This window comes from Dermacentor silvarum, chromosome 10 (genome assembly GCF_013339745.2).
Source record: "Dermacentor silvarum isolate Dsil-2018 chromosome 10, BIME_Dsil_1.4, whole genome shotgun sequence".
NCBI classification, from domain to species: domain Eukaryota; kingdom Metazoa; phylum Arthropoda; class Arachnida; order Ixodida; family Ixodidae; genus Dermacentor; species Dermacentor silvarum.
In genome coordinates this window covers 33,862,438-33,874,752 of record NC_051163.1, presented here as the reverse complement: position 1 = coordinate 33,874,752, position 12,315 = coordinate 33,862,438, and the positions used below count along the sequence as shown (strand labels likewise).

General features: G+C 44.8%; 1 protein-coding gene across 2 annotated transcripts in view; it reads right to left on the bottom strand.

Moving 5' to 3' along the window:
• LOC119430971 (serine/arginine repetitive matrix protein 1) overlaps positions 1 to 12,315 on the bottom strand; it is a 148,809-nt gene that overhangs the window by 76,036 nt on the left and 60,458 nt on the right. Inside the window, exon 2 of one of the 2 annotated variants that reach the window (XM_049657776.1) lies at positions 1,936 to 2,005. The exons of the other annotated variant lie outside the window; for it this stretch is intronic. The gene's annotated coding sequence lies outside the window, so the exon portion shown is untranslated. The remainder of the gene's footprint in view (positions 1 to 1,935; positions 2,006 to 12,315) is intronic. 2 annotated transcript variants of the gene reach the window in all.

The following is a 12,315-nucleotide window of genomic DNA, read 5'->3' as shown; positions in this document are numbered from 1 at the left end:
CGCTATACAGTCGAACCCGGATATAGCGAACCCGCATATAACGAATTCTTGTGTATGACGAACAGGAGTAAAATCCCCGTGAAAATCTTTGTATTAGTTAGGCAAATTAGTTGTAGTGGTCTTCGCTGTATTAGGTTTTCACAATACACATAATAGAAAGGTATTCAGCCACAACATACAATATACTTCGTTATACAGGTCATTTCGTTGTAGAGGCGTTCGACCGTTCTCGTTTCGAAGAAATTGCCGTATAGAAAGTTTTGAAATACCAGACGACATAACGAGTAGTCTGTGCGACTAAATATGAAGAATACCGTCTCCCCACCCCGACGGCTCAGTGACAGCGCTCGTCTACTGTTGTGTTCCGTGTTTTCTTTGCTCCAGTATTCTCTTCGCTGCATTAATTCCCCAACTAACTATGAACCAGCTCGCCCAAATCGAAGTCCCTCTTCAGTGACGTCATCGTCAAGATTGTATTCGGATTGAACCAGCCATGACTTCATATTCCACGACAGTGCGCGGATTTAAAGAGACGATGATTTCAAGGCAAAGCAAACTTTTTTGGAAAAGCACATTCGCTATTCTATAAAGCAAAGAATACATACAAAAAAATGTCCACGCTTCCCGCTGTCAAAGCGGGGCCACTCCATTAGCATTACCTCGCGTCCCATCGTTTTCAATAGCGACTCATCGGGCCCCGCCGCGAACTGCGTAGACGATGCAAAGTTTTGCGCATATAAAATTACCGGCATTTAGATGCAAATTTGCTGCCACTAAGCGGCACGAAGTTGCTTGCATGCATGCATTGAAATTCCACTTTGACTGTTCCTTTCATCGCGTTCGCCCACGACCATCGCGTGACTATGCAAAAGAAAAACGTTGCAGACGAACATCCGTCGTCTGCGACAATAACTGCAGACGAACAGCAGTTAGACTCCAACCAGGATTTCGGGAACGCTAGACGGGAAATACAATGCAAGCTTCTGCATGGATTGCGTTCGCTCTCGTGGCAGTAGCGTTCGCGAGCGAGGTCCGGCCCAGTTGCTTCCTCACATCTGCATACGTTAGTTGTTTCAGCGGCGTCTGCAATGCGGGATATTCGGAACACATTTTAGCGGTGTTGCAACCCTGAAGAGGCAAAAGCGCAGACGAGACAAGAGAGTGAGAGAGAAATGGATGTAAAGAAAGCTGAAGATGAGGGCTTGCTACTTTCATATATGGGGGTGTCTGAATTGACGTGAAATGAACAAAAAATATACAAAAGCAAGAAAAAAATTATAATAAAACAAAATATGCGGATCTTACGTGTTCTAGAAATTGGTTTAGGCGAATCTTTGAGCGAGAGAGTGGAAAAGCTCTTTATTGGGCTGGAGATAATTCTGCCGGCGTGTTTGTAGGCACGTTCAGTGGTGTTTTGCGAGGAACGCTGCTCATCTTGCGAGCGACCACTTACTTGCAAGTAAAAAAAAAAAAAAAAAAGCCTGTAGCAATTGCAGCCAGTATACACAAAAAAAATAATAACTGAGAAGAAAAGGCCCAGAAAGCTATTTTGCTTTCAAACTCTGTTAAACGAATACGAGCTAATGCGGAACAGGTGTCAGTGCGGTAGAATGATCACTGCGCCGCGCAGTCGAGTCGAATTGGCAATTGAGGCGTAACAAATTGACGATGTCGAGTCGCAAAGTACCTGCGCCGCCGTACGTCTACAAACCGTACAGGGAAGCGCTAGTATATATATATAGTTCATTACCAAAGGGGATTCACAAGCTCGGTCCATTAAACGCGCCCCAAGGGTCCTTCCTGTCTGCAGCGGCAGCCATTACGGCTGGATCGTCTGAGCGGCACGCCGTAAACGCTAACTTCCCACGATCGACGGATGGGGGGGGGGGGGACAACTCCCCCCTCCCCCATTTTTTTTTCGAAGCACACGCTTACCAGAAGTGCTTGTGGGGCCTTCCTCACGAATCGAAATGGCCGGCACCGCCGCTGGCGATGTGAGCGCCACCTGCAATGCAACGATGGAGCACGTGAGTGGCTTTGCAACACGGCTGCATATAAATATATAGCACGCATGTGAGTCGTAGGCGGTCTCTACCGTGCAGGTCTTGCCAAACTTTTTTTTTTTTTAGATGAAAAGAAACAGAGAAGTTGTCGCGCTGTTTCCTGGCGACGGCTACCCCCTTTTCACGTGGTTAATAATGAAGGATATAAAAACAGAGGAAGACTAATTTCTGCCATCTGCAACGAGAACTTTTCGATAGAGACTTTCACTATTAGTGCTGTTATATATTAAGCTATCTTACTTGTTGGATACCTAATCCAACCGTGTTGGATATCTAAGTAAGACAGTTGAATATATAACAGCACTAATAGTGAAAGTCTTTATCGAAAAGTTCTCGTTGCGTATCAAAGTGCGCGAATGTCTGGGGTACACAATTTTCACATACAAGAATGAGGCACTCACGACGCAGCAGAATCAATATTCGTTGCAAAATACCAGCATATTCAAAGAAACGTTGACCTGATTTCATTGCCAAAGTCAGTTTCGCTATTCGAAAGACTCTCTGGCCTTCTCCTGTTACGATCGACCCATCCATCAATCCATCAATAATCAATCAAGCAAGCAAGCAAGTCAGCTACCAAGCGAGCAATCAATCAATATTTTTTTCGCAACAGGGTACACCATAAACGAAAATAGGTGGCCAGAGGAAAAAAGTCACAGGCCTGCGCGGCACATGCAGCACAGTCACAGCGTAAGCCGCTTCGCGGCTTTATTGTGAAATTGTGAAATGCAATTTTATATCGTGGAGATGGGCGCCCAAAGATGAGTTGAAATTGAGACTAAAGCCCAACACTCAACCAGATTACAGAGGTAAGGTATACTGGTTCAAAATTCTATAGTTACTGATCTAGAAAAAAAGGAGCTAAACAATGCAATCTAATCTTTCCTCATCCATAATACAGCTTTGTATATACTCGAACAGATACTGTAAAAATCTACGACACCATGGCGGGCCCGTGCACAAGCTTCAGGGTGGTTTCTGCCTACCACTGTGGGCCTTTTTTTTTCTTTTTTATTTAAGCTTACGATGTCTCCTCGTTATGTTAAGGTGGCCGTCTAGCTACTGTATAAGCGTAAGTTACTTATGCCGCTTAACTTATTATTCATCTTAGTCTCTTTATAAATAACCTAGAAAAACACTGTCTAAATGCGTTTTGCATAGACGGCGTTGCCTATTTTGATTGTTTCCTCCCTTATACGTCTACACGTAAGCTATAGAGAATAAGCGTACTGGCCTGACACTATACAGACTGGTTGTAGGATGCCAATAGACATGGTCATACAGTGTACTCGTGGTAATTATTAGACGTTTGAGTTGCCCTACCCTCAAGAAGATATAGTCGGAGAGAAAAAAAAAAGTACCGAGTGATGCTACAAATACAAAAATGCAAAATGTGTTTCATGTAGCCACCGCACCGGACACGAATAATATATTTCATTTCATTAATTGTACTCCTGATAGCTACTACTGCATATAAAGTCAAAGAGGAACGGATGACATTTGTACAAGTTCTGCGAAGAATGTGAATAAGCTCTATCCGAAGTTCAATAACGTTGAACTTTAACTCACAACTACAATTTTATCAGAAGTACAGAACTGACCTTCCGCCCAAGGCAGGAATCGATGATAATTTTATTCTAATATCATTTCAAGAAGCACGGCAGGCGCTTTGCTCCTCTAAAATATCCATATCAATTTACAAGTCCATCTGTTTGTCTAAGCCGCGAACACGTGACCGGTACGGTGTTATTTTCCCGTAGCGGCAACCATGAACGCGCACAGAAGTCTGAACGGGTAGATTATTACTGTTCGTGCTTTCTGAATGTATTTTCATAAGCCACTTGTGGCTGCAACCTGGAAATCCATAATGTTTGACTGAATTAAAGGCCTTTCAGCATGCATTCTGAAAGCATGCTTTCAGAATGCTTTCAAAACACACTGAAAGCATATAAGGAAAGCTAAAACTATGTCATTTGAGTTTCGATTCATGTGAGTAAAAATGCTTGTTCACAATTGTGAGCAGACCTTCCACGGGTATTCTATCGAGTATAGTAAGCCTATACACTTTACACTAAGGTGCGCAGGCCTTCAATAAACAAGCAAGATATTTTTTTGTGCAAGGGGGGCCAGTTCACATAGCTGCCGTACGCTTACACAACGCACGAAGATTCTCACTCACTCACTCACTCACTCACTCACTCACTCACTCACTCACTCACTCACTCACTCACTCACTCACTCACTCACTCACTCACTCACTCACTCACTCACTCACTCACTCACTCACTCACTCACTCACTCACTCACTCACTAAAAGCGTACGCTGCTCCTATTTTTCTGCTTACTCCAATTATATTCCTGCATCTATCGGCACTCACATTTTATGTTGTCTACGAGCAAATGGCCGGCCATGACCAACAGCGAGTTATTTCTACATTGAACGATATATATCATTGTCTTGATATTTGTCTAGCAGCAGTACCTTGCCCAGCACTTCACAAAAAAGGCATCGCAGCTTGGAGGGGCCCGGCAGTGTCCGCCCGGAATGAACTGGCATTCCAGCAGCCCAGAAATAGCGCGATCCCAGTGCAGTGAATTCCGGCCAGGAGCGATCCCCGGAAACGACTTTTTTTTTTTTTTTCTGCGCTCGAGAGAACTCTGAACTTACCAAATACCGCGATGTTGGAGAGAACAAAAAATGGCAAAAGCTAGAGGGAACCTTTAGTTTGGATTAAATAAAAATGGAAAAATCAACGCGAGTTTATAACAACCCTGCAGTTAAAGGTAATATGTAGTGACTTTGAGTCAAACTTTAAACCCCGCAGAGAATGTATTCTCTCGTACGCTGCCTGCAAATGAAAAAAAAAGGAATAAAAATAAAAGAAAGGAACAGTAGAAGTTACTATACTTTCCAGACTCGTGAAAATCCGTACTCGGAATGTGACAAACGTAAGGGCCATTGCGGCCTCCAAGCCGCAATTCCTATGCAGCGGAGCGCTGTGCAAAGAGCTCTGCTACGCCGATAGGGACGGAAGAACTAATCGATACACACTAACCACGGTAACGGTTACAGGGATAAACGTATCGACAATCAAAGCTGTAGCCGCCGCGCTCTTAACGTAATTAATGGCAACGGAGTTTATGGCTATTTTTCGTTAGGTCTGAAAGTAGAATCGATGTGATTGAAATTGGCAGGCACAATATACGCTTCGCTTCCCGGCGCCGTGGTATCCGTGCTGTAATTTCTTGCTGTTGTTTATTAACGGTAAGGTAGCTTGCCATTGGAGCCAGCTATCCCAAGACACAGTTTAGAAATTGACGGTACCCCTTTCCTCATATAACATGCACAGACAGACAGACACGGACAGACAGACACGAACAGACACGGACAGACAGACAGACAGACAGACAAAGACAGACACGAACAGACACGAACAGACAGGGACAGACAGGAACAGACAGAAGGACAGGGACAGACGGACGGACGGACGAACGGAAAACAACGGAATTCGCAACTCATCAAAACTTCGCTAAAACTCCGCTACCACACCGAATGCTATCTCGCCTCGACCGAAGCGCTCGCGGGGCGCTCTATATTTGAAAAGCCTGCCACTTCATTTCGGTCCCGATGTTCCCGCGCGCGCGCGCGCTCCCGAAAGGGAAGCACCACGTGGAAGACCCAGATTGCCTCCGGTCTCATTCAATCCCGCCAGGCCGCCTCGCTTCCTTCGCCGCCCGAGCGAGCCGGTTCATGCAAAAGGCATGAGGAGACTCCTCCTGCCTTATAACATCCAGCCGAAAACTGCGAGACGTTTTTGCCCTTGACCCTAACGAGACTCGACTGCTACACCTGACCTCCTTCGCGCTTGCCGCAGACCTCATTTTATCTTGGTCACTCCCTACTCCCTCCCTAGATTCCCTATTCTAACGGTATCCTAGTTTCCTTCTTTCCCCGTTGGTTGTACGTGTACTTTCCCTTTCCTAAACTGTAAATCAAGAAACAAAAGTTGCAAGTTCGCGAGGCAAGAATGAAAAGACAGGTCCAACTAGCCAAAGGCGCCCACGCCTCGCACATCAACGCCCCGGGGGCCAGAACCTTCGCGCTTGAGTCCGCAATCTCGCTCGCAAATGAGGCTATAATTTTGGAGCCTCGAGACCACCACCTCCCCTCGCTCGCTCGTTCAACTCGCTCGTTCTGGGGTTCCCCGCTATCTTACCGGTCCCTCCCTCATTTATGATTCAGATTGCTATACATATATTTTTTAATCTCCCTCTCCCCCTTTCTTTGTCCCTCGCTAGCCTCGCCGGGCGTGCTCACACGGTGAGCGTGATCTTGAAGCAGGAACTCGAGTTCCCCGCTGTCCAAGGAGGGAAGAAGAATGATGGGAGGTTGGAAGCTAGCTGGAGCAAAGATGAGATTTTCACAAGAGTGTACCTCTCTTCTTCCTATTTTCCTTTTCTTCCATCCTTTCACTTTCTCTTTCTTTCTTTCGTTCGTTCGTTCGTTCTACATTGTTCCCTCCCTGCTCTTCTCAAGACGAATCGCGGCACCTGAGTGGAAGTACATTCGCAAATGAACACCTCGCCGCAGAGCGCGGAGCCTCGACCTGTCATGGTCGCTGAGCCGAGCGATATGTCTTTCTGCAGCTGAGGACGAGGTCAGCGGTTCGATTCCTGACTGCGGCGGTCGCATTCGAACGGAAGCCGAATTCAAGAGTTCAGTGGCGATTCAGCGGTAAATGCGAGAAAAGTGCATTAGGCATTACGTCGCACCGCTTTATGGTCCCGAATACACGATTTAAACTGGGTCCACCGCACTGCAAATTGCTGTTCAGGAGCTCACTCGACACACGTGCCGCCCCTTAGACAAGCGAATATATATATATATATATATATATATATATATATATATATATATATATATATATATATATATATATACTGACTTCTTAAGTGCTCATGTTTTTGTTTTTGTTTTTTGCTGTCATTGCGATGCAATTCTCATTGGGCAGTATTGTATTCTTATGCCCCTCCTGCTTGGGCCCACTAAAGGGCCTGCAGTATTTGGTAAATAAATAAATAAATAAATAAATAAATAAATAAATAAATACATAAATAAATAAATCAATAAATAAATAAGTAAATAAATAAATAAATAAATAAATAAATAAATATACAGGGTGTTTCAACGAACACTTTCACAATTTATTTATGGTTGCCTGTGGCAGATAGCCCAATTCTAGTTAATGAGCTTGTCTACTCGAAGAGGCGGACATTACTTGCACAAAAATTGAAATGCATAATCGACTAATTAACAAAAAATACTAATTAAGTTTTTAACTAATTATCTGATGGCCCATGTTGCAATTTACAAATTGTAGCCGTGGAGTTCGCAAGGCAGATCCACTTGGAACGAATTCTCGGGTTGACACCAGTTTCGAGATAATTCCCAAACTTTGCGGAGAAATGCATTGGCGTTATAGTTAATTTTGTGCTTCAATGCAAAAAGCGACGTTTTGTTAAGAACCGAACTGGAACGCCAATGCATTTCGCCACAAAGTTCGGGAATTAATATCTCGAAACTGGTGTCATCCCGAGAATGCGTTCCAAGTGGATCCGCCTTGCGAACTCCACGGCTACAATTTGTAAATTGCAATATGGGCCACCAGGTAATTAGTTAAAAACTTAATTAGTGAACTTCTGTTAATTACTTGATTTTGCATTTCAATTGCTTGCGCAAGTAATGTGCGCATCTTAAAGTAGACCAGCTCATGAACTATAATTGTGCTATCTGGCACAGGCAACTCCTAAGAATTTTTCAAAGTTCACTGAAACACCCTGTATATATATATATATATATATATATATATATATATATATATATGTATGGTTCTCCACAAGAAAAGTAGAAAGTTACCTATCAAGAAAGGGGTCAGGCAAGGAGACACAATCTATCCAATGATATTCACTGCATGCTTAGATGTATTCAAGCTCTTATACTGGAAAGGCTTAGGAGGGAGGACCTGGGGTTCTTCAAAGTGCTCCCAATGCACGGGACACGGGCGTTCTTGGATTTCGCCCCCATCGAAATGCGGCCGCCGCAGCCGGGATTTCATCCCACGAACTCGTGCTTATAGCAACGCAGTTAACACCATAGCCGCTAAGCCACCGCGACGGGCATCGAGTTTAAACGGCGTCGGATTTTGGCGGTTGGGAATCCTGATGGGAGCATCGAATGGAAGCAGGTTGTGATCGCTGACCTCTTGCATGAACTGCAGTTTTACGAATGATATCACGATTTGGAGCCAGAGAACAAGGCTGAGAGTACTAGAACCACGAGTTGGCACCGTGATTTATCCGCAGAGGTTCAACGTAAGAATGGCATCTAAGAACTATTTCGAGTGGCGACCACGTTCCATTAAGAGCAGACCAATAATTGTCCGCAGAGTTGAAACCCCCCGCATAATAACAAATTTGCTTTAGGAAGCCGTGAGTACAAGTCTGTAACAGCACTGTATAAAAGTTCATTTCCCCTAATCCTTCCCACAGTGCAGGGTAGCAAACCGGAATCTCTTCCTGTTAACCTCCTTGCCTTTCCCACCTTATTTCTCTCTCTTATCAATGAAAGAACTGTCTCAGTGTGGCGCACGCATGAACCGAAGCAAGCTAAACTGATCGTGAAGCAAGGGATATGTTTACACACACAATTGCATGACGACTGTTTATTGCAACTGGAAATCAAGCCAAGTGCACTTTCACAAGAGCGAGGGTACCGCCAGCCCGGGTACCCGCCTTATTAAGTCTATGAACAGCGTACAAATCATTTTCGGGAGCTGGCTCAACAATTTTAACTTCGGAAGATAGCCACGACTCAGTAAAAATAGCGATGTCAGTAGAGTGATCTTCCATAAGCGCATGCGCTGTGTCTTTTTTGACAGCGAAGCTACAGTGGCTAGAAGCGAAGCTGTTTAAGCTAGCCATAAAAAGTATGGTGTACAGAAAGCCAGCCGCGCCGTAGCCATGGCAACCAGCGACGCCGCAGCTGCTAGAACACCTGGCGCAACCTACCGCCTGTGTACTGCGCATGCGCCGACAGCGATCGCGTTTCCCGGGTCCACGCCGGGGAAACGCGGGCGGCGTCGGCAGCAGCTCAGAGACACTGCGCGCAACCGGTTTCCGCCAAGGCGCCGAGATCTGCGCATGCGCCGAGATAGCGACTAGATCTGCGCATGCGCTGACCTTGAGGCATCAGCTGTGTAAGCGTGAGCGCGGCGGCGCACTATCAGAAGAAGCTATGGAAGTCCAAATACAAATTCTGGAAAATGCTGGGGATGACTTGGTAGTGCTTAGCCTAGCCCAAAAGCGAGGACTAGCTAGGTGCCCATCAGCTCCGCTGTCTCTTTTGCATTGCGCCTCCAGTGCAAGCTACGCTATTTTTCCCCCGCAAGATATAGCTTCGAACGTTGGCTAGCGTCAGAGACACCTTACGGTAGGACGATGAAACCGTATTTATCGGTAGAACGACAGGCACGAGGCAAGCTGGGCAGTGAAAATGACTTTACGTCGTTTCTATCTTCAACCGTGTTAATGATTCGCGCACACTCCTCTAGAGATCGCTAGGCTTCTTCGGGCTCCACGTTCTGGGTTCCGTTTACTTATTCCCTTTTCTCGCTTGTGCTTCGTTTATTCTTTTTATGCACGAGTAACTCGTTAGGTATGCGCACATTCCATGCCCAATTTCTTCCCGACTGTCCGCGTTTGTTTGTTTGTTTTTCTTTCTCGTACGTGTAAACCATTAGGAAATGAACCAGACGTTTGCGACGGGAGCTTCCAACGACAATATTTATTCTTTCACTTACCAACGGCCTTAAACCTTCTCGCGTTCTTGCTTTGTAAAATATGTGTATATATTTGCCCGACTAAAGCCTAATCGAGGAAGAAGAGCAAGTATCGAGGTTGGTTGTTAGGTGCGCGAGAAGGTTCTCGGTCCTAGAGAAGCTACGTAGAAAAAGAAATAAACCCGAGAAGTGAAAAGTGAATGTGATATCAGTGCAGGGTCTAGCCTGGCCCTTGTACACATCGCCAACGAAAGTCAGAAGAAAAACGCCGAGAAGCTAGTTTTGCTTTTCACTTTTTTCTTCTCAGTTTCTAACACCATTAGGTCGTCCGTGGAAGCTGCTGCAACAGCGCACAAATGTAGCGTAAAGCTCGCGGCCGCGATTCCTTGCGGCACTTATTCGCTCGTTTCGCTCGATCACGTGGCTGAGGTCTTTAGGAGCCAGTGGCTTCAGAAGATATAGCTGTAGTGATGTACGTGTACATATAGTAGCAGTATGGAAGGCAATCTTCGCAGTAGCTGCTGTTTTAATACGCTGTAGCGCAGTTCGTTCTTCTCGACTGCCCTTGGCACGTGAACGCTATTTCGAAGCATGCATCCGCTTTTAACTTAATGTATACATATAAGGGACGCATATACGTGTTACTTTGCTGCCAGATACCACATATGCGTGGCGCGCAACGAATGCGTAATGGTTTGGAAGCGTTACTGCGTTTAACCAATATAGATAGATAGATAGATAGATAGATAGATAGATAGATAGATAGATAGATAGATAGATAGATAGATAGATAGATAGATAGATAGATAGATAGATAGATAGATTCGTAGAAAGCCACAGAGATAGGGAGCCAGATAGGAGGCAGTTAGATATATTTCATTGATTGATTGATTGATTGATTGATTGATTGATTTATTGATTGATTGATTGACACCAAGACAGATAGACATAAGAAAAATACAGGTAGGTTCATAGACAGCCACACAGACAGACGGACGGACGGATGGACGGACGGATAGACAGGCTGATAGACAGACAGATAGATAGACAGATAGATTTTGGCCGGGAATCGAAACAGCGACCAGGTGCTGAGCATCATAACACCATATCCTTCGGACTGAGCCACTACTTTGGGTCTAAACAGAAATGGATTTCGATTTTGAAGGTTAAAATAAAAGGAACTAGAAGATGAGCACGGTATTAAGGCTCACAATTAATGGCTTTTGAGCTGCTCTGTGCGGTTGTTGATAAGCGTACAGGAAACACGATGTGACGAGGAAGCCACAACCGAACGAAAGCACTGAAAGCCTAGATGGCCGCTAAGGAGACAAAAAAAAAAAAGAAAATAAATCTATATGACGATAGCGCATCTTCCGCCCAAGCTCCAAGCTCAGCATATTAATGAAGCCTGGCCTGGATCGTTTTCAAGGTCTTCACTTCCGCACTAAATTTGATTTACGCACGAAAAAAAAAATTGAGAAAAGAACCAGAAGCAAAAGATGCGCCTAGTCCACTTAAAACACAGATAAGAAATAAATCGAACAGCAGCATCAGGATAATTGAATTTCGTTACGCAGGCCACGCAAGCGAGCGCAAATTAGCGCAAGCAACGAAAATTGAAACTCCGCCGGCAACACATCGGTTTCCGCTCGCACTTTGATCGTCAGCGAAGATAAGCAGAAGCGACGAGCGACGGCTCTCACTAATTCGATCGGCCCGGCCGCTGGCACGTACCGCGCGCACTGCATCAAACGTGCACTATCGTTTATCTAACGAAGCAGCGGTACTCCACCCTCTTCTAGTCTCTGTATGAAGGTATCTTGCTTCATTCGTCTGTTTCGTCGATCGATATGTGATGCCTGCTCCGGAGCCAGCAGAAATGATCAGTCGGTCCACAAACCGTCGATGCTTGCAGTGTGGTGAGTTGCAGCATTGTTGGATAGATAGATAGATAGATAGATAGATAGATAGATAGATAGATAGATAGATAGATAGATAGATAGATAGATAGATAGATAGATAGATAGATAGATAGATAGATAGATAGATAGATAGATAGATAGATAGATAGATAGATAGATAGATAGATAGATAGATAGATAGATAGATAGATAGATAAGATGACCGACAGGCAGGTACATAGCCACAGATATAAACAGCCAAGTGGTTAAAATTTGTGGATTTCAAGATTGATTGATACCAAGATAGAGGGATATATAGAAAAGAAGCGACGCACCAGCGCTACCACCAAAGGTGTATCAAATGTCAAAGGTTTCTGGGACCCGCATTTTACAGCCTAATTATCGCCACTCGAGAAGCCCGAATCGCTCTTAGGAAACTTTTCTTCTCTCATCTGAAAGATAAAGCATCGGGTGCGTTCACACAACCCTAACTCAACCGCAGTATTCATTCAG